The 25,270-nt window shown below is 40.3% G+C and overlaps 2 long non-coding RNA genes across 3 annotated transcripts in view; both read right to left on the bottom strand.

Annotated features, from left to right (window-relative positions):
- Nucleotides 1–580: 580 nt before the first annotated feature.
- LOC111265871 (uncharacterized) lies at nucleotides 581–6,984 on the bottom strand. 2 transcript variants are annotated; one of them, XR_015313212.1, is made up of 3 exons: nucleotides 4,946–5,701; nucleotides 3,050–3,097; nucleotides 581–1,629 (listed from the first exon to the last, which is right to left on the bottom strand). It is a non-coding gene; the product is annotated as an uncharacterized LOC111265871 (long non-coding RNA). The 2 variants fall into 2 exon arrangements; XR_002683727.2 differs by lacking the exon at nucleotides 4,946–5,701 and adding an exon at nucleotides 6,878–6,984 and having other exon boundaries at nucleotides 586–1,629.
- A 1,365-nt stretch (nucleotides 6,985–8,349) lies between these two features.
- LOC111265865 (uncharacterized) overlaps nucleotides 8,350–25,270 on the bottom strand; it is a 19,449-nt gene continuing 2,528 nt past the window's right edge. The window contains exons 2-3 of the long non-coding RNA XR_002683726.2: nucleotides 22,106–22,161; nucleotides 8,350–9,102 (exon numbers count right to left, since the gene is read on the bottom strand). This is a non-coding gene — a long non-coding RNA (uncharacterized LOC111265865). The remainder of the gene's footprint in view (nucleotides 9,103–22,105; nucleotides 22,162–25,270) is intronic.

The following is a 25,270-nucleotide window of genomic DNA, read 5'->3' as shown; positions in this document are numbered from 1 at the left end:
AGTGAACTAAGATACATTTTTCAGACCGAGGATGCCATCTTTTAACTTAGTAAACGGCCCTTTAATACTTTTCTCAGTCATAGAACCTTCATCGTCACCTATTCCGGGTTGTTCTCGGCTAAAGACGAATAAAAAGTGTCGATCAAAGATATTGTTTTTTGCAACTCGACCTTGTAAATACATAAGTACTTGCTAGAAAAAAAACAAAAGGATAAAATCCTAATAAGAAGAGTATAATACGTAAACGTGTCAAGGTAGACCGCTAATTTATTTTCGACCTCGAGGATCACGATCAGAGCCAAGTTGTCTATACTAGTGAAGAAGATGCTATACTGTTGTATTTCTTTCCGAACGCTTATTGAGATGTCTTATTTTAAATGCGAGCAAACCTAGATCGATCGTATGCTGGATGGAAAACCATATAGGTTTAAAACCGGCTTAAGGCATCCATTGAATGAGAAAATAGCTTCCTCTAACAAGAGCATTGAAGTCAACAGATTTCAATGTATTGTGTTGGAGCTTGCTTAACTAGCATTTCACCGTCGTACCACTCATGCCCTCTATCAAAACGTTCTGAATTAGTTTTTGGGTATAGATCATGCAAAATACCGTACGATATTTTTACGAGCTATTACTTTATTACCATTGCTAATTATCATAATGAAGATTTATACAAGTTATTTTATATGATATATGTATCTTTGCAATAACGGTTTTTATTGTTTGTGAAGTCTTCAAAGATTCCACGTCGAGTACAATTATCCAGACGCATAATGGCTTCAATTTATTTTTGCCTATCTGTTAATCAATAGAACATGCGGTTGTAGACATTAGATTGCTATTATTATGTATCGTTCTTTCTAATTTTTTAGGCTCCATTTAAAACAATGCTGTACTTCATTTACGTGACATTACAATTGTCTTATTAATTAGCGGACCATCTCTATTTTTTTTCTAACAAAATAACGAATTTATCGGTGCGATTCATGCTCGACTACTGAAGTAAGTGCGACTGCCACGGTGGCATTATAGTAACATGTGTAGATTTGGCTATTAATGGTTTTTAGGCCATGTACCGAAAAGCGACTAATTAGAAGCTTATTCTAGCGGTAGATGGAAGTTCACATATATAGTGAGTAGCGAATTGACGCAGACCGTTACAGCGGCCATTTAACAGATAGGCCATAAGGAAGTCACTCGCGACAACGTTATTGGTTACAAGTTTTGCCGGTACAAATGGAAATGAGATAGAAACAAAGTGTACAATGCTTACAATTTAAGTTTTTCGTTACACGTCTATGAAATACATTCTACTGCTAAGAAAGAAAGGACCGCCATAGCGTTCTCTGACGTGGAACTGTCGTTAGAATCAATAGCTGATCCGGTAAACATCTGGAGCTAACGAGACCATTGACAACAACGCGTTAGCATAAAACCCAACCACGCTGTAGAACAGGTGATATTAGTTCGTTTTCAGCAAGTTGTTATTTCGCATGTTATACATCTGTCATATAACATTTAATTAAAAAAGTCGGAAAAAAAATCGAGAAGTTGACTCTGTTTACAAGTCGTTGCTGGCGTAAGCCGACTCGAACTACCAGCGTATGCCAAACGTGGGCCGAGGATCCACTGAAACCCAAATGGCGAGATTAATCAATACCGGATCTGTTGATCAGCTTTGGGCCCTAAGAAACGCAGCCTTTCTTAACACAAATGCAGCTGTCAAGGGCAACTATTATATGTTCTTTGCTAGAAGCGCATTTTTTTTCTAGAAGCTATTGGTAGAATAGCTTCATAATGGTAAGTTCCGGTTTTGATTGGAACCATATCGGTTAAGGGACATATGCCTTTATGGGCTATAATAGATTCTCTAGTGGCATCTTTAGAGTTTGTATAATGACAATTTTTCCGTAGACATGCTCTTAAAATACTGTGGTAGCACTTCGTAACAACCACCCTGATTACCTGGCGAAGCTGAGGCTGCATTTCCTCAGCCAAATGATACAATATATGCACCCCTCTCCAATAAAATGTTCATTATCAATTTTGATTTTTTTTCTTATATATTTAAAATACAGTTGAGGTCCCAGAACGGTTACATGAAGCGTGACGCGAGTCGTCCCGGACTCGTCTATTGTCCATTACACACTGCCGCGACACCAAGTTGTCTAGTTTTCGTGAATCTCCTAACTTTAAGTAATTTTTGAAAGGGTTTCTTTCAAAAAAAAAAGAAAAAACAGTTACTATCAATATTTGTAGTTACGATGCAAAAAGTCCGTAAGCGGCGGAAACTGTAAGTGATGACAACTTTGGATATAAACAAAGATACACAAATTAGCGTTTAGTATCTTGGGAAAGGACTCAACATTGTGTGTCATACGCTGCTACTGCCTAAAATCTTTCTTTTCTTTTTACGAAGAATTATGATGACAACCAGTTTGCTAGGCTACCGTGGAGATGGGGTGCGCTCCGCTCGCTTGTACTTCACATATTTCTTCATGCCGGTCATATAGTATGTACCGTTTGTGTAACGATTTATATTGACTTTTCCCAAAAATAGTGAAACGCTTAACGAGTTTCTATCAAACAAAAACTGTACAAATCACCTATAGGCTTTTCAAAGCGGGTAGCGCATTGATGATTTTGATTGACTTGATAATCGGATTCCCATTACATAGTGATTTTTAGATCTAAATTCAGCAGTTGAATAGTCACTTTAGAGCTACTAATTTAAAGTTAAAACAGTAGAATGTAAGTACATTTTTCGAAGCCAGCTGGTCCTTCGAATGTTATCTGATTGCGTCTAGGTGCAAACCTCTTATCGAGCGAAGATAAGCTTTTCCCTCTTCGGTGCTTGGTAACCATATATTACGTTTCAATAGTACAATTCCGAAAAAAAAACAAAAGCAATTGCGCGTAATTGGTTTCTATAGATATTATCTTCACCGTAGTCTCTGATAATGCAAAATAATAAAAACGTTCTTCTGTTTGATATAGAAATTCCCTACGTTATACTTATTCATTGTTGTTACATTAAGCATTATCGTACAGCTGTTCTGTGTATGGCGTTTGGACTCCAGATTTTTTGGGCTCCAGACTGCAATAGAAAGACGGATATTAAGTTAACTAACACATCCTGTTGAATTATTAAAATTTTAATTTCCTTTGGTTAAAACTTATTTCTAAAGAAATACAATGGAAGTAGAAACAATTGGGAAAGTTTCCTCGGAATCATTTCCAACGGAGTTATTTACGAATACTGTTTCAATACATACTCCATGTTAATCTGTAGGGTGCGTACATATATCCCATATATAATATGATATAATTCATGTGACATTAATAAACTGCCTTACGGGATTTAACCATATTCAATGTACAAGCTGACGTTGAATCAATTCATAGATAATTAAATGATGAGCGTCTTTCTGTGCACCGTCTGTGGATGGCGAACGCCTACCAACAGCAAAGCGAACCTTGTAACGAAGCCACATAACTTGCTATTCTAACATGGAACTGGGCATAACAATTACGATGTTCGTGTTTCGATGTGTAAAAACAGTCGTAGAACACTCGTCAAATAGACTTTATAGAATTGATTTTTTTGACGACTTTTATCGAGCACTATCTTCTGAAAATACCTCCGGAGCATGTTTTAATAACTATCTAGTTTTTTGCTGTGAATACCGTATAAAAGCCCTCATTTGTATAGGAACCTGTGCGGCCTAGTACTTCTCAATTAGTGGCCATTTTATTAGCGCACAAAATTTAACGAGGAGTGTATAGACGGTACTGTAGAAATTACAATGCAAATATATACAAATTGTTTCGGTAGCGAAAACTACTCTACAACGGCATCATAGCACGGTGGGTATCTATCGCCTGGCAGCTTTCAACTTTACAGTTTGTCGAGTTGAGGAGACTGTAGCGTGCCCTATTGTAGCTCATTTGACATCATAAGTCAAAGACAACAAATCACGCCACCACAGGCCCATGATGGGTAGTTTCAAAACCACATCCATAGATTAGAATAATTTACTTAGATTTCTTCCAGTCATCTGACCGTGCTGACTGAGAACCTTTTTAATGCAGATGATAATAGCGCCTCTGTCAGAAAATCCGAAGTTCTTTGACAAATCTTAGTTTTTATGTTGAAAAAATTGATGATACACTTAGTTCCAATGATACTCTCTGCACCATTTTCCACTCAGGATTGTCATTCGAAATATAAAGGATACCATTCCCTACTAAGGTATAGTATAATCTCGCGCCGATGAGCTGATCGTCTCTCATAGTTACAACAAGCTTAGTGTACAGTGAATCGTTTGTCGATACTAAATAAGATAGTCCATGGTTTTACGCCGCTACAAATATTCGAATGAATAGAATGTTCCTCTAATTAGCCAGAGTTTGATTTCGATCTCCTGGAAAGCAGATCGTTAGATAAGACTCACTTGTCGTAGACGAAGCCTGCCTACATCTGTATTATATTCGGAAGCAGTTTATAATGTATAGCGTAGACTGCTTTAACTTGATAACATAAAAAAAATGAAAAAATACAGCCTGCAGCATGGAAATGCTAAGTGCGCTAAAAGTGGCCGGAATAGGGAGGCTAAATGCATATTATCTGCCCAACTTCGACTGAAAAGCACGATTGATTCGAATGTTTCCTACTTAATTTGTAAGTTCCCGGGATCGATGTTTTACAATGTCGACGCATGTGCCTCTCGCCATGGTCGTAACCCAGAAAAAAAATTGGATTAAATTCGTCATTTTCTTGATTCATTTTACTTCACCTATGGCGCTTCAAAATTTTTCATTCTGTCCTATTTACCTAGTCGCTGTTTAACCTAACTACAATCTTTTGCGCGGTCTTCGACTTCATTTCCGTCAGGATTTTTTGGTGCAAGCGACCATCGGTTCTTCTTTTTTGTGAAATACTTACGAGGGACGGAAGCGCTGTCCCCTTCATAGTACTCTCCTGCAAACATAGTTCCTCCATCTCGAACTCCTCGTCCGCTGTCCTCCGCGCTTCCCATCACTTAGCTCTAACTCAATTTCACTAATGGAATTGTGCAGAACCAGCAATATACGTTCGATTAATCGTTAGTTCGTCGCCATTCCACGTTCTCCCCGGCGCCATGAGTAATTGTCGCGAGCTAATGTTCATATCTTGTCGGGTGTGCTATCGATACGTTGATGTTTCTGAGGCTGTCCTTGAACCCTTAATGTGATAGCAGTGATATTTGAACACTCAGTTCGTATCATACGTTTCTCCCACTTCGCTGTTCGACGTGGGCTACGGTGACCCAGTCATCTTGGAGCAGTTACCTCTGAGCTGAGGCTTTTCTAATGGACAATTAGTATCAGCAGTGGTTCTCGTACGGCGGCACTACTACTACTACTAGTAGCTAAGCCATTTCCGAACACGTTGGTCACTGTCAAGCTCTTTGTCTCCCTTGTGTGCGCGCGCGACATCATTTAGTTTAACAATAGACTCGAAGGGGGGTGAGCGCACAAGCCCGTTACAGCAGATAGTGCGATGAGCTGAACGGATCGAGGCCGAACGTAGCAGGGTTAATACACGTAGCGACGAGATAGAACGGGTTTGCGTCTAAATTTCATTAGTTCTGAGCTTCTCCAACAGCAAAGAAGTTCGAAGCGACGGCCGTTGAGGGTGCTCGCAGACGGGTCGGGCCTCCTTTTGCCCTCTGTTGCTTTTGTTGAGGTAGGCGACGTAAAATGAGAGTGGAGCAAATTTTAAAGGGTCAAGTAAAGCGAAACAAAAACGATTTTCTGAGGTAAGCTATTTTAATCCAGCTCGAAATCTCTTTCAGTTTCAGCGGAACTGTAATATGGCTCTTGCAAAACAGGACTCCTTGCGATCAATATAAACTAGCTGTATGTTACAATAAAACAACCTAAAAATAAAGAAGGGAGCACCCTTGTTTATTATTTCTTCTTGTTATTTTCTTCTGCATGAAAACAGCCTCAAAAGCGACCTTGACGTAGATCACGATTTGACTAATTTATAACAAATAATCCACTGTATATTTTGATTCTTTTATTATTAGGTTGTTACAAAGAAATTCAACAGGCTTTGAAATGACGCCCTGCTAGAATAGGCAATTTAATTGGTAAAATCCAATCTTCTAAAACCTAGTAAACTCAAGCTGGGTTTGTTCCAAAAGATATAAGTTTAACAAAGAAAAGCATTTTCAGTTTTGAACAGCAGCGTTCAATGGTGAAGTTTTTTGAAATGCCGAAACTGGGTATAAGTTGGTCGCCCGTCAATTAACTCAGCTGGAAATTCATGCGGTGTATTTCGCGCGCTATTTAATTAAGCGCAGTGGACGAGGCATGCTTCAATTCTAATAGCGCTGGAGAAAAACCAGACGACAAAATGGCGTCATCCTGAAGGGAAATCGAGTTCGGTGGCTGTGCTGAATAGGTTTGAATGTAAAGTGATGCTAATGGATATATCAGAAGCATCTGTCACTCTAAGGAAATTGCCAAAGATAACAAATAACGCCGGCTATCCCTTTTCACGACACTTATGGACTATTGGCATCGCAATTGACTACTTGATGACGACGCCGGACCTCACCCCATGCGTTAGTTATTTCTTGGACTGAATATTAAACGATGATTCGTATCCACTTGATGTTTCGATCTGGGTCTATGTGATCACAGGGCTTTCCATGTCTTGAAAGGGCAACCAGCAGGCAGCCGTATTTAGCTATAAATCTACTTCGAAAAGTCACATACACGTGGAGACGCGAATTGTACGTATATGGCCGTTCAGAAGCTGGCAAAGCACCGAGAAATGCGTACAAAAAGTAAAGGAAGGTATCTCTAATACGTATCAGAAACTTACCATTCATGCCTTTCAATTTCAAAGTCCGCCGGATTTGTTAGTAACAGCCCGATATACAGCACGAATACTCGCAAAATGAAGGAAAGCTTTGTTTGCGGCCGTCCACTAGTCTTTTTATTTTTCGGGTGCTTTTCTTTCCTAGAACGCTGCCCCTGCATCTTAGAGCGTCCTTTGTATCTTATATAGAAAATGGTTTGGTAACTCTGCGAAGCTCCCAAGCTTTCCAAAAGCCAGATACCGTTGCAGCATCAGCCTTTACGTCAGCGTCCGACGATCTCATTTCTCGTAGTGGTAATTAGTTCGATTCGAGCAGTAGTGAGTAATATGGGTCGTCCAGCAATAGAACCCGATTGGCTAACGTAGATGGTATTTGGAGCTGTACGCGGTAATTGTCGCACAGGTATGCCTTTTTCCGAATCTTACGAACGACCCTGATATTTGCCAGTTAGTTTAATAATTACCCTAAATTATATTTTTTCATTAAAGCTTAGTTAGGGAAATAACTTGGAAAACTACACCAAGATATAAAATGCATCTAATTTTTGCCTTGGTTTTTTAGTGGACAGGTGACACGAAAAAACGAAATGAAATGTATGAAAACGATAATTGCGATTTTGTGATTAATATATCTTGAACAAGAGACAGAATAGGAAGGCTTGAGGCATACCTTTATTATGTTCTTTTTTTAAATTAAGTGTATATTATTATTACTTATTTATTACTATCGTTACTATTAACGGTTTTTTGATTGACGGTTTTTTCCACCTTCCAGATCACTTTACTCCCGTGGGGGTTGGCATTGAATATCGCTTGAAAGCCTTTAATGGTAATAGACGTACTAGTAATTGTTACTACGGACTTATGATAGAGCGATTTAGAAATAAAATGAAATTTCAATGAAAATTGGTTATATTTTACAATTTTCTTATTATACAAGGACGAACGATGTGCGGCCATATTGCGCTGTCGCAAGAAACATCCCAAGTATGATTTTGTCGCTTTTGCTCCGGAAAATTCAATGCGAAAGATATTATAAAAAAGTTGATGATAACTTTGCGAACTTTCAACAAAATACTGGTAGCTACGATATCGCCAAAAAACTAAGTATCCACCATTGAGCAGTTCTAGACCATTTGAAGAAAGCTGGCTATGAAAAGAAGCTCGATGTTTGTATGTCATGCTAACTGACGCGACAGAATTTACTTGATAATAGATACATCGATAAAACTTTACAGAGACGTAACAAAATTAAACCATCTCTGCAGCGGTTGATGAGGAATGGAGCGCATACGACGACAATGCAAAGTGTCTGATTAGACTGAAAGTGGATCATGCATCCTGGGCCGCTGCCGCCTAGCAAAACGATTTATAAGACTGGAAAAAAAACACTGGCGGTCCTTTTCGACCAGTCAGTGTTATTCTATGGGAAATTAAGTAAGGTTTGATGATTTTGAAGGGAAGCCTCCGTTCAAACTATATTGATAATTTATTCTGTGAGTACAGATTCAAATAGTGACATGAGTCCCGGAGCTGGAAAAGGCAAAAACATAATGGAGAATACACTGTATCCCTGAACACGAAACTTCGATTAAGGATACGCCAGCCGTTCAAGATTATCGTTTTTTAATGTCGAAACTCTAAAATCTCTTTGTTTCGTACCCTGTTGAAATTCCTTATGTAGTAATTCGATCTGTGGGTAGACGATGTGAACTTATCGACAAAAATATTAACATTAACGAAAGACAACGAGAAACGAGAAAAAGCTCAGCGTCTCCTTGAAACTCTAGCGTATGTTTCCATACTGCGCCAGTATTGATACATTTTGAAAATTTATCCTAGACTACTAATGACTATTGTTTTTCCTTAACGGAGTTCTAGAATGTGATCGAACGCAATGACAAGTGCCTAAAACACATGTTTTTTTTTGGTTATGTACTCGCCTGCTGTTCCTTGACCCATAGTCTTTACACCGAGGGCAGCAGCAGCGGCAACACCGACGTCAAAACGGCCCCCATTTTTATCACGGATTGGAACAGCACACGGTCGGCTGACCAAGTAGATTCGGCGTTGCCTCCCAAGAGCCATCGCTGATGTGCATTTGATATGATCTCCAAATGACCTTTTCAGCGCTTACGGTTGTATCGAACCGTTCGAGGTAGCGTGATGACCGGGTAGGGAGAGAAGTGCTCATTCTTATGTGCGACAAGAATCTCTTGTGAGCGAAGCTAGAGTAGATGGACGACAAAAGAAGTAGAAAGAAAGCAGATTTTTAACTTTGGCGAAAAAGGATATCTCCATAAGTATAGTCTCATCTTCTTAGCATGGTCTTTAGACTTCTACCGACTTGAGCGGGAGCACAACATTAGATACCCTTGTGGTATATAGTGGTTGACTTTTCTTTTCTACACACACGTACACATCTACGCGCAATACAGTCTATCGCATGTCTACTGATATACACTTTCTTCTTAAGGTCTTGCGTACGCGTCGTGGCTCATACATTCCTTTCGTTTGTAATCTCTTGGCGTTGTCGGACGTGGAACAGACACTCGTCAGCTAGTTGGTTACGCGAGCCCGAGGCTGCTGTGCTGGTCACAGCTGGGGCGCGAGACCATTACTTACAGAATCGGGCCGAACTGCTACCAAGAGGTTAAAGAAGTTCAGCCTTCCCTAAGGGGAGAGAAGTTAGTAGGTAGAACCATTGCCTACCCTAACGTGTGGCCGGGGAGTCCTCAGCCTTTAAACAGGCATACGTGAACCAATGGCACCAAGTAGCGAAGCATGTAGTCTAAGAAACATTCGCTGATCCTGTGACCTTGCGGGCATTATCGCTATTCTCGCGTTACAGCAGAAGCATGGGCTCGAAGAGCTAGGCCGGTGTTAGACGTTTACGATAAATGCGCGATGAAAATGTCGGGACGTTTGTGCCTACTGCCGCAGACAATTAACATTCAGTGTGATCGTGACAGATGGGGCCAGCCACTACTTATAGCACACTAGTCGGCAGAAGGAGTTAAATAAAGATAAGAAACCAAATTATACTGGCAATGTAACTCCCGTAGGGGATATTCACGCCGGGGACAGGGGCTATAAAATGACCCAACGGAAGCACTATCTGTTTCCTTATCCGTCTAAGTTACAATAAATAACGTGTACGGGAGATATTATAATATTGGCTTCCACATATATGCAAGGCAAGGTGAGACACCTCTAGAAAATAAATAGGTGCACCGTAAACAAAAAATAGGTTTCGGGCTTGAACAGAGTCCGTTTGTTGAAAAAGAAGAGGTAACTTTGTCGTAGACTGCTGATCTAAACGCAGTTTGGACAAGTCGAGCATTAAGTGACTCAATATGCTCCGTTTAAATCTTGAAACGTCACCACCGAGCAGATGCTGCCACTTGGCCTGTACAATTAAGGTTAGTAAATGCCACCTACGTCCAACCCCATTCTCTTCATTTAACACCTAGGTCTATTTCCCTATTCATGCCTTTCCCACACATAACCATATGTGCAGCAGACATTATGTAGCAACGGTCTTTTAATAGTTTCAATGTAAAGCGAAGGCCTGTTGAAGTTCAGGCCTTCGCTTTACATTGAAGTAGCTCTATCACGTTGCGGCGCTAGCCTGTTAAAATGGTCCACGTTGTCCTGTTTCAGTTTTCCCCTTACGCTGCGCCATCACCCCGTTTCAGGCCACTTACGGCCTTACTTCGTATTTATGTTTCCGTGTAATACCATTACTTAGCTTAGTACTCGCTTCACTGAGATATTTTCTATATATTCTAGCTGTGCTCTGGTCCTCTAACCGATTCTCTATTGTCGTGTCTCAGATACTACGCTTTCCTATTTCTGTTAAGTTGCCACTATGCTACCATTGACCTCATACCACTGCGCGGCTGTTCTGCTAACTCAAAGTGAAAATAATTTTAACTTTTTATTCTAACAACAATTTTTGTTTACAATTTATTAATATGAAATAAAAACTTTCATGTAAATATCGAGAAACAAAATAGGTCGGGCGTATGTAGGTATGAATATTTTTTAGAAAATCTGAACCGTTCCCTGACAAAGTGACCATATACATCAGAGAACATGAAAAATTAATTTTACTTACTTGATTTAAGTTTGCCAGTCAAAATAGGCGCCTATTGTGTAAAGGTCAAACAACTAAGCGGCTTTTTCTATTATTTTACAAATGCTTAATCGTTTCTCAGATAACTGTGCAAACAGGTCATTTTCCTCAAATTTTTATTAGGGTCATTAGTAAAATAGTTTTGGAGAATACTTTAAAATGGTTTGTATATACGAACTCATATTCACTTAAGATCGTAGGCAGCGCTGTCGATGATAAAAAGTAAATATTATAAATATCTATTATGTTTCTGTAATGTTTATAGATACAAAATGTCTGCTTTCGATAATCATTTGTAATAATAGTATCCTATTGCTATATTTAGATATGTACGGCCTGAAATTGAACAGAAAACACCACGATCCACCAATGCGAAGAAAATTAGCTGTCGTAAACTGAATTCGTAAACGTCAAATCCAAAAAGTGTAGGCCTATAATGAATATTCTTTGTTGTCTCTGAACTGATACTTGGGGTTTTATTTTTAACAAGAGAAAAGAAAAACATAAATTTCACATTTAATTTGATAAATATTTTTTAAAATTTAAATTAATTAAAAATTACCAAACTATTGCATTTCGCGCTCAAAAAATTTGTATTTTTTCGAAATTTTCAAGCTTAGATAAATTTCAGTTTCACGTATATAGAGCTTATTAAACGGTCACCTTTTTTAATAAGCCATCTTAAGTTTTATATTATCTATCACAATTGCTGGCAGTTAACCCAGACGGAGAGATCTCTTGACAGTAGGGGGTCTACTGCGTGAGCGGCAAGGGTAGCTGAAACCAGTCAACGAATGCTTCAAGAAGGCAATCAGTTTTATAAAGCCCCTGGGGCCCACTGCCACTGCTATCTCTCGTAGAGCAATATTCTCGCGATTGCCCGCGGCTGGCGAATAGGCACTGCGTAATGGGATGCTATACCATAGTCTCTGAATCTTGTAACAATCCAATAAACTGTGAAACAAAGCGCGCGTACATTTGCTTCACGCGGAACGGGTCAGTGCCAATGAGACGCTGCGTCTATCCGTTCCCAAGCACATGGACACCCATAGTGTAATCTACCAGACTGCGTTTTGATTTCGGATGTTTTTTTTTTTTTAAAATTCCGCAACGTTTTCCGTTGTGTGAGTTCATAGCGCAGCTTGGAGCAGGACGATGCTGCCGAGACAGCATCCGAACAATTCTATTATAGAACCTGTTCAATGAATACGTCTTACGTGCATTTCATAAACCACTCGCACTAATATTATTGGCTTCGTACATATTGTATAAAACGCGTCCTTCGATGGAAAATCAATATTTTTTTTTGTCGCAGTTATACCTTTCCTATTAGGCGTTGCCACTGGACTTAATCGCTAATGATACAAATGCCATTTTTGCTCCTTACAGTGGTTGATCTCGTCACCGACATATACGTTAACGCTTTAGGGACATTACTTCTACAATTAGAAACTTGCTTTTCAACGTAGACAAAATTCAGCAGACTAATTCAACAAAGTCCAATGACACTCACACATACGTACCGATAACAAGGATGCGCGAAAATGCCTCCGTTAATCAGATATTCGAACAGCAGGGGCAAGGACAGCCCAGACAGAGAAACGAAAGTAGTCGCGTCTATAAAATAGGGTACAACTCTATCCCAGCTTAACACCCAAATTAAGAGGCAGTGATAAAGAAATTGCCCTCATAAAATATATGCCCCACCAGCAAAGAAAAGCAGTTTAAGGAGAGATCGTGTAACGCCTGCTTGCCTGGTAACGGTGTGTAGTTAGTTATTCTTAAGTGCATCTAATCGTGGAGTTGGCTGGGAAATTGAATACTCTATAGTCGATTCATCGCACCTTCGGCCGTAATAGTACCAGCCGTGTCCGACTATATAGCGCCGACACGCAGATGCGGACCTTTTTGATTGATTGATTAGATCGTTGAGCTCTTCTCGGTAATATGACAGCTTTCATTTATAGACGCCGCACGAAAACATTGCTTCTTTATGACTACGTACAAAGCTTCGTTCGGTCATAAGCGGAGATAAATAAATATATTGTTGAAGCAATGCACACTACAGTTACAAACTAGGTGCAACTTGACGTAAAACATGCTACATTCATTTCTACCTCTGCTTAGGTAAGCTGTTGGCCTTCGTGCAAGCTTTTTTTCTTGTCAAAATATGGTATTCAATAGTCTAACCATCTCTCAGACGTCCTGTTGCGCGTCCTTTCGGTAAACTGCTGGATGGGCAGGATATCCATGTACAGCAAGCACTACACGGGTGGGACCCAACAAAATAAACCAACAATTCTCGCAAACTAACAATTTCTATAGATCGACGGGTCGATTTGAAATCAAATATGAGTTCATGCATTTCACCAAACATCGATTCTAAGGTTGAAGACAAGAATAATTTCGAAAATACAACACCTTAGTTAGGGCAAATTGGTAGGAATTGATACGTTCAACACATCTCATATGGCTCTATAGTGAATATTAGAAAAGTCGAGCAATTCAATTAAGTGCAAACCAAGCAATATTTCATTAAATAAGTGGGACTGACTAGCTCAAGCGCTATTTGGGCAATGTCATCTCTTTGACCCAGTGGAAATGACAAGCTCTATAGTGAAGTACGTAGCGGCAGTGGGTGACATGTCTCTGAATGTAAACATTTTCATGGCCACCAATGTGCGCTCTTTCCTGGTTCCTAGTCGCCCACACGGTGACCTAACCTGATTTGCACCGCGGCAAGAACATAATGCTAGCCAAGGCGTATCGCGTTCCACCGACATCAGGAACACATAAAGAAAAGTCTGCACTGCAGTCGATCCTTAGCACTCTTTTCAATGTGCAGAAAAGAGGAGTATTTGATTAGATTTGTCTCCTGTTATTACAGCGCCTCTTACATGGGGGTTGGAACAACAAGGACCGGCACCTCTTAGATAAGTTGGTATTTTTTTAATGTCACCGAATTCACGGTTGTAGTCGGGCGGCGTTTGATAGATTGTCATTCGACTGCCACTTCTTAAGTTGGTTCCTCTAATTAGATTGCACTGAATAACGGCAAGCTGAACAATAATATGAATAGGAACGGGGGCGCTTGTCCACTGATAAGTTTGCACGTTGTTCCAGCCCACTTATAAACTTTGCAGAGGTTTCACTTTTCGCGACCCAAGTTATGAGCTCGCTGGGCAATGAAAGCACGACACTGTACTCTCTAGCCAAACGGCAATTGACGGAACACCGGTCTTAAACGCTCAGCTTATGAGTGTGGCAATTTTGTAAGATCGGCTTTTTACTGTGTTAACCCTATACCTGTTCAGTCCAATATTTAAAAGGAACTCGAGTTACCAAGGAATATTTGTCCTAGCTGTACCTGAATATCGTTATTTTACATTAACACACTATTCTCTGCAAATTGATTACTGACGCAGAACAGGTAGCGCAAATATCTACGTCTATTACATCGTATCGCAAGTATTCGATGAAAGGGCGGACTTGTAGGCCGTTTCAAGCCAGGCTGGACGATTGGAAAACAGATATATATTTGCTTCGGTACTTATGTAGGGTGTTTGACTTCAACAGCCGCGTCGGACACTTAACACGCGCAGGGGGTTGAGTTAAGGAGGCTGCGTGGATTCCTGGGTCCTGCTCTTCTGTCGTACCGATTACTGGATAATGTTAAGGTCTTACTAATTGTGTCGGAATGGAAACTGATCCAAATTGAATACTAAGGTATAATGACTAGTGCTGCGTATCCGTCTGAAGTATTTAAAATTTTAGGAGATACAAAAAAGAACTCGACATACAAAGGGGGAGCGATGTTGTGAAGTCACCAGGTGTCACCCTATGAGGCACAGTGAAATCAAGACAACGTTTTTTTTCCATCTCAATTTCAGCTGAAATCATTTCTTCTAAGAGATCTTACACAGTTCATATACGCACCTACCTGGAAAGTTAGCGCAGTTGAATATGTTTCGTCTTCGATGCCGGGTGAAGGTAAAGTCGGGAGGTCATTAAAATAATACTAATAAGTATAAAGCGCGCAATCCTAAGTTAACTAAAAGCGTCGGCTGAACTTTGCATCATCAAAATGGACGTTTTATCCTAATTAAGAATTTTATATTATTTCCGAATCCTGTCGATGGCATAGTCAGACAAGTGAGAGCACCATGAATGTAGGACACCATGCTGGTAGCCCGTACCGAAATAATAAGCCTGCTATGGTGCGTTTGGTGAAATATCGTTCAGGATACCTGTGTGTAATGCTGGCGTTCGTTTAAAGTACATGTATTGCCTGTAAAATTTCCGCGTTCGGTCAACGAGCAGCAGACGATGACAAAAATAGTTCAACTAACTGAAACCTGTTAGAAAGGAGGCTCTGACTGGCCCTCTCTTTACTTCTTAATAGGCTGTACCGAAGGTTTCACAAAGCCTTAAACGGAGTTGAAGGCTTTTGAAGCCAACAGTTTTAATCACAAATGTTCTTCAGGTAAGTCGGTCTCTAAAATAGGTGTCCTCTGAAGGCATCTCGACAATGATGTGCATGAGCGCATAAAATTGAAATTTAGATAGAATAAAACAAAATTTCATTAGATGCTATATTGCTCAATTTACTGTATATTTACTGTCCCTGAAAATGATACGAGATTCTGCTTGAACTCATCCGAAATATCGGTTAGGCACCACAACGCAGATGCTTCAATAGATATGGCGCTGTTGACCTTCCTTCCAGCCTACGAATCTTGCATTGATTTATCTTCGGTTTTCAATTTTGCAACACACGTCGAGCGCATGTAAAACGTTCTTAGAGCATAACGTTAATAAAGTTCTTCACAACTTCGTTTAAACGAGATGCTTTGTAACAGCCAAGATATGGAAATTTTTATTCACCTGATTTTTAAAAAATCCAAACCATATACGCGGCCTGCGCAGATTTACCTGAAGAAGGGCTTATCTGAGGTACAGGTACGATGGATGCCGATGTCAGAGATGACAGGATAGTGCGTGTACATGAAAGCAATTACGACAGTACAATTTCAAGTTTCCAAACAGTTTTACGGAGAAACATGCAATGTCTTCTTCGCAGAGTTCAATACCCACAAAATACATTTTTTGGGCCAGCCCATAGCCCCACAGCACTCTTCGACATATCACACGATAGATACAATTGAATAACCTTTGAATTGAAGAACAACTTAATAGGCCTCGAGCCTTACGGTAATAGAATACAAGTGTTCGATAAATTCCTCAACTTTAGAAAGCAGTATGAGCGGGTTTTGAAAAACTTCATACTTCGTTTTCACGAACAGATGATTTTGTTTCTGGTTTAATTTCTTCTATTTAATCTTTACAAGTGTTTAAGTCCTGGAAAGAAGAGCTATAGTTACGACAATCGCCAAAATTGAAAATGCCATCACTATTCTGCTTGCCCCTTCGTACCTTCGCCTCGGAAGGTTACTCTATTTTAAGGCACAAAAAAAACAACATATACTTCGTTTCCTATTTATAGCCGTCTACTTCCTCATGACAGTCGAGTTTCTTGCCTGCAGTGCTTTCCGGGAGCACCATTAACAACAACTTACCCATGAGCACAATATTGTCAACTTGATATTCTTGAGTGTCTAAGAAGTTCCCTCATCCGAGCAAACCAACGCAAAGAGGGCAACCCATGTGAGACTCGCGAACCACCGAGCATTTGACAGGTGCATATGTGTTCTTTGGTCTAATTCGAGTTTACATTTCTGACAAATAGAACAGAAGCAACGCAAGAGATGAGGATAAAACTAGAAGTAACCGGTTTTGGATAGCATAAATCGTGTCGAATTGAAGGTTACAAACTTATTCTGTGCTTTTTGCCAAATACGTATTGATCAGGTGCCGTATCTAGGTGCGGCCCTATAAGAGATAAACGGGGGAGCCATTGTGAAATATTGAGGTGTTTTTTGTAAGAAGTTTGCGTGGAAGCTTAGAATCTAAGTGTTTCTGCTGCAAATAAGGCTGCAAGAAACTCCTGCTAGGGCAACGTGTTTGCATGAAGAGCATCTCAAACACGAGTTTAGTCGTTAGGACCAGAAAATGCGTTCATAATGTCCAGTGAACGGGCAATCTGGGCAGCATGTCCTTTATACGAAGAGGACCCCATACTATGCTGAAACGGAGTTCCCTTATATAGGCAGTTTTTTTTATCACGGGCACAAAATAGAATTTACTTTATTATTCAGCTAATTACAGGTAAGCAGCGAGGTATAAGAAGCTCAGAATAATGAGAATCGCACTAGAAAATGGAAGCTGTTTAAGGCTTGGTGGTTGACGTTGGCAATTGGCTTTTAATAGATTTTTAGAGGATTTTTTTCATTTTGCATTTGGAACGAATGCGTTCTAATGATAAAAGTTATGAACATTCTTTGACTTGCCGAAACGAATACTAGCTATAAGCACGAGCACTATATGCCTGCTTTTGTCAGTGAGCAGATTGATACAGACAAAAAAAAAAAAAAAAACAATCTCTAACCCAGATGGTGGAACCTAAAAATAGGCATCAGCTATGACGGAGCAACATGTCTGAAGAGAAAGGCGCACAATAGACACAACAAAAGTAAACGTCGGCGTATTGAAACTTCGGTGTATTTCACTCCGTGTACGCCTTAGAGAATTTTTCAGATGCATTTCTTGGTGGAGAGCAAAATGGAAGAGCAATAACAGCTTTTTACTGCAGCGCAGACAACAGTGCAGACGCCCTCCGACAACAATCGAGCTTCGGTTCCCGTTTTGCACTTCAATTTGAGACCTCATTACTGGGTCATGCTCATAGCGAGTGTTGAAAGTGAATCGATTCACAGAAAATAGAAAAACGATTTCAGAGAAAATTTATATCCGCCCGTTGCAACTTCTGCACTAAGGAGCGAACCTTTTAATCCGTGGGTGACACTATAATAATTATTATTATGACTATACAAGGCGAGGCATAGTGAATTTTTTTCAAGTCGTTTGTCTGGTAACTTATGTTACACAATATAACTGCGAAAAAGTTGGACAAAATGTGGATGGCCGCATAATAACCTATGAATAGTTTTTAATCAAAACTTTATTGTTGTAATTCACACACGACGACTTATTACGGCTATGTGCTTTATTTTGACGGATCTATCAAGCAATCTTATTGATCAGATCAGTCGTCAGTACCCAGCTAACCTGTAATCATATAAGCCGATCACCGTTTGGAAAGATGTCTTCCCACATGATACGAAAGCATAGAGGTAGACAGCTACATCTTTCAACGAATTTATATACAGCAAGTCCCTGCAATATCCCCAAAGCCTTAAAAGCTGACGAAAAAATATCCATTTAGTTTTATCAATTGAGTAGATGGAAATTTACTATATAGAAAAATAGAAATTAACCATGATCTAAAATGTACGTATATCAAATAGCCTTTCGGCCGGTGACGCATTCGAGGTTTAACTATTGCGTTCCTAAGGCCTAGTAGTAACGGAATATTTCGTCTGCCCCACTGTTACTCGTAAAAGTCTATTGTATCAAGCTAATTATACGAATTCGCTGTTCGTTAATAACTTGGAAAGCCTGAACGCAGCTTGAAACGCTTGTGCCCGAATCCGTGCTTGTGATCCGGCCAAATCTATGTGTTTCAAGAAGGAGGCGGTTTAGAGCCAGTAAACACGCAAACAGCATCTAATTCAGCTCACCGTCCATTAGTTTCGTCAACCGAAAATAATGACATTGTTTCGACACGGGTCACTGCTCTGCCACCATACGCTGATCAGGGAGTCAGAGGGAACTACTTTCTCGGAGCGAAAGGAGAAGGAAAATTAAACTGTTCCTACGATTCGAAAAAAGTAATTTTCAAAAAATAAGCTTTTATTTGTTACAGCAGCGAAAAGCCCTGTCCGGCCCCACAAGCCCTGATATGTTTCATTAAAACCATTGTCATCGTCATAACTACCGAACAAGGAGATCTCGAAACTAATATTGACAGACACGCCTCCCACAACGTTGCCGGTATTATTTTTCGTAGAAATTTCATATTTTCATAGAAACGTAATGATCAGCTAGAACACCAGAGTCGGCTGTTTCTTGTCGAGCTTTTCATAAAAGGCGAATAGCACTCTAGTATAGCAAAAAGAAACAACAGCGGCCCCATATATCAATGACCTAACGGAATTAGCCGTCGCTGCCATCGTCGTTCCATAATATAATAAGAAAAGTTTTATATTGTAATTTCAATTGCGCATCGCGGTGACACGATTACCGCCTAGCTCCACTATGTAATATTATAATTATGCAAAGCCCAAAGGCGAAATGGAACGCCATCAACCCGTAATATCTCAACGTAAACAATAGTTTTTTTCTTTTTTTCGAAGCACTGGCGTGCCATCAGCGATCGGAATGAACTGTGTAGTGACTGCGATTTATCGAATTATATTGAATTGAGCCAGCGGCCTATTATTTTAGCAGACTACGATGTAAAACAGTTACCTCCCTGTCGAGGTCTCCCTAGACCGAATTTTGCACTACAACAAGTAATTATAGAACGACAGTATAATTACCACCTGACAATATAATAACAAGCTATAAACACATTGAGCACTATCAGGTGAAACAGCGTTACGTTCATCGGAAATAACGTAGCTTAACAGATCCATCATAACAGAGTTCTCCATAGATCTGAAAGGATCATCATCGTATCGATCACCATGTTCTCTACGAGAAGCGAGACGAACGGAGATGTTTTGACGTGCTTTGTGCGTTGATAGATTCGTAAGCTCTACTTCTAAAAACTGACCGGCAGAGGAAGAAATGTTTGCTCAAAATCCATGTATGCAGCATTAATCGAAACGTCCCATCGTAGAAATCGGTATTTTACGTTATTCTCAATTAAGCGTCCAAATATATGTTCTTAGTAAATAGCAGCTAATTAGTTAAGACCGTATCCATAATTCCTTTCATGACCTAGTGACGAGTATAGTACAAGTCGAAATTAGGACAGTTACCGGATCCCACCGCACTTCGAACTCGTTCGTGTGCTATCGGAGACCGATCAAAATGGTCACCATTTATTCAACACAGAAATATAAATGAGCTTAGGTCCAACATGCGGGATCTACAAGACAAGCAGATTACGCAAAAAAAGAATCATTTCATCCCGTACTCCTATCCCGTTGGGATTTTTGCCTTGCGGATGATAGACGCATGCATAGTACGCGAACCCTGATAACGGCGAAGACTAAATATCGTCGACGCTGACCGGGCGATAACGTGGCCTAAATAGTTAAAAGGTTCATTAAATGAGTTCGGAAGTTTCATACTCTTGCACATTCCGTGAAGAAATAGGCTTCGTTTTTATAAAAGCGTATTGGTGACACCGCTAGCGAATTGAAATAGGACACGGCGCAGGACTGGCGGCAATGGACGTGATAGGAATATCGCGCACAGGCAGAAGTTGTCAATGGCTCCGTCGTCGATGCTCTACTGCGATAAACAACAGTTCGGTCATAAGATGGCTACTGCAATCTTGTGTAGACATGCCGTTCCCGACATTATTCCTAAGTAGCTATTACTGGTTTTCAATATATAAAAGCTGACGAACTTCTTTTGGGTAACGAAAACAAATTTCTCTTATATATCGAAATCAAAATGGACGCGCTTCCAACCGTATTATTTTCGTAAAAGCTTCCTCTTATTTAATCATCATAGAGGGCAGTTCTGTGCGTTTCCTCGCACCGACTTCAACACTTTACGTTCGTTTAGTTATCGAACGTTATTTCAACTAAGGTATGGTCGACTGCCAGTCTGACATAAGGATAATAGCTGTTTAAGAGTGTAAAAAAGGATTCTTTCTTGTCAATATTATTTTTCCACTTTGATCAATTATAATACACCGGTTAAATGTGCTTGCGTCTACGCCATCGACATACGACGGCTGAACGACGCTCAAAACTAAAACAGCTGTTTCGGCATCACCAAATATATACAATTTCATTAATTTATAGCCAAGTTACCCCTTCCTTCTCATAGCCTCGCCGCCGCCCCCCCTTGAATGGGGATCAAAAATTCGTTATCTTTCTCGTTGCTCAACAGACATTGAGCCGATAACTCCGCGCAACCCTTGTTATGCCTTATGACTCACTGAGCTTATGCGAGGCAGACGTCGTCGTAACGGGAAACTGTTCGTTTAGTTGAACATACGCGCGTGGCTGTCTGTCTATGTAATACTAGCCCAGTGCGGCTGTCCGCAAACTTTAAACATGGTTAATGTCTTCCTATTCACGATTTGCTTGCAAACCGTGTTTACCTCCTTCGTACGAGTTCTGCGTGGGCTAGCCCGAATAAGATTGGCTAAAAGGAAGAACGGGTTTAGATCGAGCTGGAAATCACTTTCTATCGAAGGCCAAGTAGTCCGGTCCCCGTTATGCCTGGAAATATTCACTCGCCATTCATTGGTTCCATTTGATATCATTACCTTTTTGCGCCATGATTCTACAGCCGTTGCAGGTATTACTAAGAGGCTCAACCTTCCTCTACAAGACTATCAATCTTCTAGTTGTTATCTATCGAAATCTAGGCCAGCTAATTGTGCGGAGATTCTACAGGTTATGTTATACATGGTCGTATATTAACTTATTAGACTCGCAGAAGCAGAGTAGGAGATACTGTGATACGTTAAGAATCAACTGACCCCAGGGGTTTATTTATCCTGGCATTCGCGCTGTACGTCACCTGAATGTGTCGCTCTGATGTGAGCAGAACATTTGTTAGAGAAAGGCAGGCTTTGATTGTCAGGTCAAACCCGTTTAATCCAACTGAGGAATAGTGGAAAATTTTGGAAAGGTGGTATCATTTCGTTGACCCATTACAATTATGTGTTTATCTGAAATCGAAATATTGCCCGCTTGTCGCGTTATTCAGTATTCGTATGGCTATATATATATCAGACGGTTTCTATATCGAGGTGAAGTTACTCGGCTAAGTACCATCTGCGCCGGTACCACAGGCCGATAAACATAACGCTGATCAGGAGAAACGATTAATCCTCCATTAAATCAAGGACCTTTGAAAATATAATGACAAAGATGTGCTCTTACCCTGAACGATATTTTAAGGTCCCAAAAACACGTGGAGTGCATACATCGGTAGAATGCTGTAATGTTAAAAAGATGCTAGACCCAGTTAGTGAAGTCTACAGTCGTTCCTACTATCTAAAGAGGTTAACGCTGTGAATTGTGCGTACGTCACAGCTTCGTACAATTAAACATGGATAAATGCGCAAGAAGAAAGCTTTGAAGTTGAACGTTCTGATATTAAGGAAAAAACTATCTGCGGATTAGTAAATGTCACACGTGTTTATACAATTATATCGTCAGTGATACAAACAAATATGTAAAAAATTACGTCTTTACCCTGTGTATTTAATGGATGTACAAGAGGAAAAATCAATGATTGGCTGGTGATGCTTTAATGTAAACGTAATGAAACTATTGTTTCGTTAAGATTGCGATAGAATTTAACTTAATTAAGAAGACAGATACGTGCAACTATTACAATCATCTACATCAGCGCCTTGACCAAGAATAAGAAAACGGGATCATTTATTCACGAAAAATTTGTATATCTTAAGGCGATCTGCACCACCTGCATCCAAAATCAACCGATTAACCCAAAATTGACCCAGCCTTTTCATTACTTTCTTACGACGAAATTTTTCCCCGTATATTGATGATGATCTATGACTACTATAACAGTTTACACATCGCTGTAGCAATAAACGCCTAAGAAACCTGCAAAAGTGTTTATTAGGCTGTGTCCATGGAAACTCATCCCCGACATTGACAGTAATGTTATGCATAAGCTTAAGCAATCTGTGCCCGACTGCAGGACTCCCAGCTCGCGTTGCTGGAAAACTTATCCGTTTCTATGCTATTTTGTTGTATTCCAATAAAAAAAAAATAAATAAAAGGCACTTTATTAACCATCATGGTATCTAAACTTATGTGATCAATCTTGATGAGGCCAACATGTAAACTCTAATTTTAACTTCGTTGGTGTTTGTCATTCAATTAGTACGTTGAATCTAAAAATGTTGTTTTCAATGCCTAAGTTAATTCTGCCTGCTACATATTTTCAAGTTACCCTTTGAAGGTTTCCCGCACATATTTAGCTGTGTTATGGTGACAGCTATGTGCCCACAGGACGATACATGAGTATGTACATTTGGCCAGCTTCGCCGTATAAATTTTTTTTTATCTAGAAAAAAGGTTGCATTGATAAATTTTGTACATATTATACAAATAGTAATAATATTACATCATAATATTTACAGCTATGTTGCTCATAGATGATAATTCGGCCCAGACACAGTCAGGGACCATTATGAGGCTTGCAGGTACAGTATCGTCCACGCAACCCATAAGCGCTAAACGACGATATTAAATAGTATGTTAATTGGGTTGTTCTATCGAAGTGGTCAATATCAACGGGGTGCTATTTAGTGGTGACGAAATATAAGGTTTTTCTTTCGACTCCGTTACCGTAATTTTGTACTTATCATTCCATGCCGATGCGCTCTTCCCAGACGAGATCGCTCGTTTTAGATTGCTAGGTTATGGTGGCGGTAGTGACTTGTGTACGTTCGTCTTTCCTTAGGACATACCCTTTCCAGCCCTATTCTGTCGCGTCTGGTCCGCGGTAGCCGGAGAGACTGCCAGGCGGCTAGACTAGTAACCAGGCCTTCTTGCCGCCGTTCTGCCGTTTCTTTTGTTTGCGTTACCGTAAACAGAGCACTCGAGTGAAGCCTGTACGAAAACGGTTTGTGGCGCCCGATAGGCGAGTGGGCCCCGCCAGGCCATTGCTGCCCTACTTTTGTTTTCGGATGAAACTGATTCCTTATAACTGGGCTCTGTATGTGCCTGTTTCCCTGCAATCAGGCCTAGTAAAATTTTCCGCTGGAGAGAAATTTACGGAAAGACAGTTATAACTTGACAGACAGTTGCGCCATGCTGCGTCGCGTCGCCGATCGGCAGCAAAAGCTAAGGCCTTGCTCTGTTCAGGTATGGCGTTCCTAGGATAGCGTATCATCCAGGATGGAGTCGTCATTGTTGTTCGATGAACTGGCTGAGGTGCCGTTGCTAGCGAAAATGTACACAGCATAATACGTGTTTGCTATTTCGTTACCGTCGTCGTCCTGTTTATCTCCCTTTTTTCCATTTACGGTTCTTCGATAATGACGCACGTAATACTGATGACAACAACATGATGAAAAAACATCCCATGCACGCACGCGCAAACCTTATCAAATCGGACGGGCCGGCTCATTACTCAGATCACCAGATGTCATACTGCCAGCCTGAGGCGGCGTGGCGACCCCAATGCTGTCCATGGAAATCATAGTAATGTGCGCTGTTGTCACTAAAACATGGGGTATCAATGGCGTGCCGAAATCGTTCATTTTGATAGAGATATCTCTCCATCTCTTCGTGCAATGCCATGCAATTAATATATGTAGCGTAGGTCGTGAACAGTACCTAAACTCGGTCGAGTGCGCGTTAATCTAACAGCTCGCATAGTATCACCGTAAGGTCACTTAGCTACTACCCCTAGTGACCAAGTAGGTCGTTGTCGGATGCTAACTTTATTGTAGACAGGTACTTTTCTCTAACGCATTTAGGCTCGTTAGCATAACGGCACGTCGTCCGGCCGTGATTGCAAAACAAACCCGTCGGTAAACCTGTGCACGAAAACTGCTTACTGTGATACACGGTTAAAGTAGTTATTGTAGGTAACGATGTGTACTCGTGAAAATGTGCTAAGTTGTGGTATAACTTTTCCTAAGGAAGTGATGAAGACGACTGGTACAAAGTAAGTAACTAGCGAAGGGTTTTATGGTCGAGACTTGATCGACACCGTCTTCAATCACTTTATGAGTTAAAAGTAAAATAGGCGAGAAAACCAAGAGATCAATCAAGCTGTTCATATCATTATTATTGCACATTTTTCATCAGATTGCTGTAATGCCGTGAAATGAATAAAAACCATTGAAATTATTTTCGAGCTCGGTGCGAGTCTGCTTTCCGTGAAGTCTATTGATGAAAATCGAAATCCTCACTCTGTGAACCCATTCAGCCCATTATGAAACCACAGTCTTCAGAGCAGGGTTCAAGGGGACTCGTAAATCAGCGTATCAAATGCCAATATTCTTACTAAACCGCCAAAGACTAAGCACCTAGCCTCTGCCAGCTTTACTTCTTTTAATA

The sequence above is a fragment of the Varroa jacobsoni genome, unplaced genomic scaffold (genome assembly GCF_002532875.2).
Source record: "Varroa jacobsoni isolate VJ856 unplaced genomic scaffold, vjacob_1.0 scaffold_109, whole genome shotgun sequence".
Lineage (NCBI taxonomy): Eukaryota > Metazoa > Arthropoda > Arachnida > Mesostigmata > Varroidae > Varroa > Varroa jacobsoni.
This window is presented reverse-complemented; position numbering and strand designations above follow the sequence as displayed.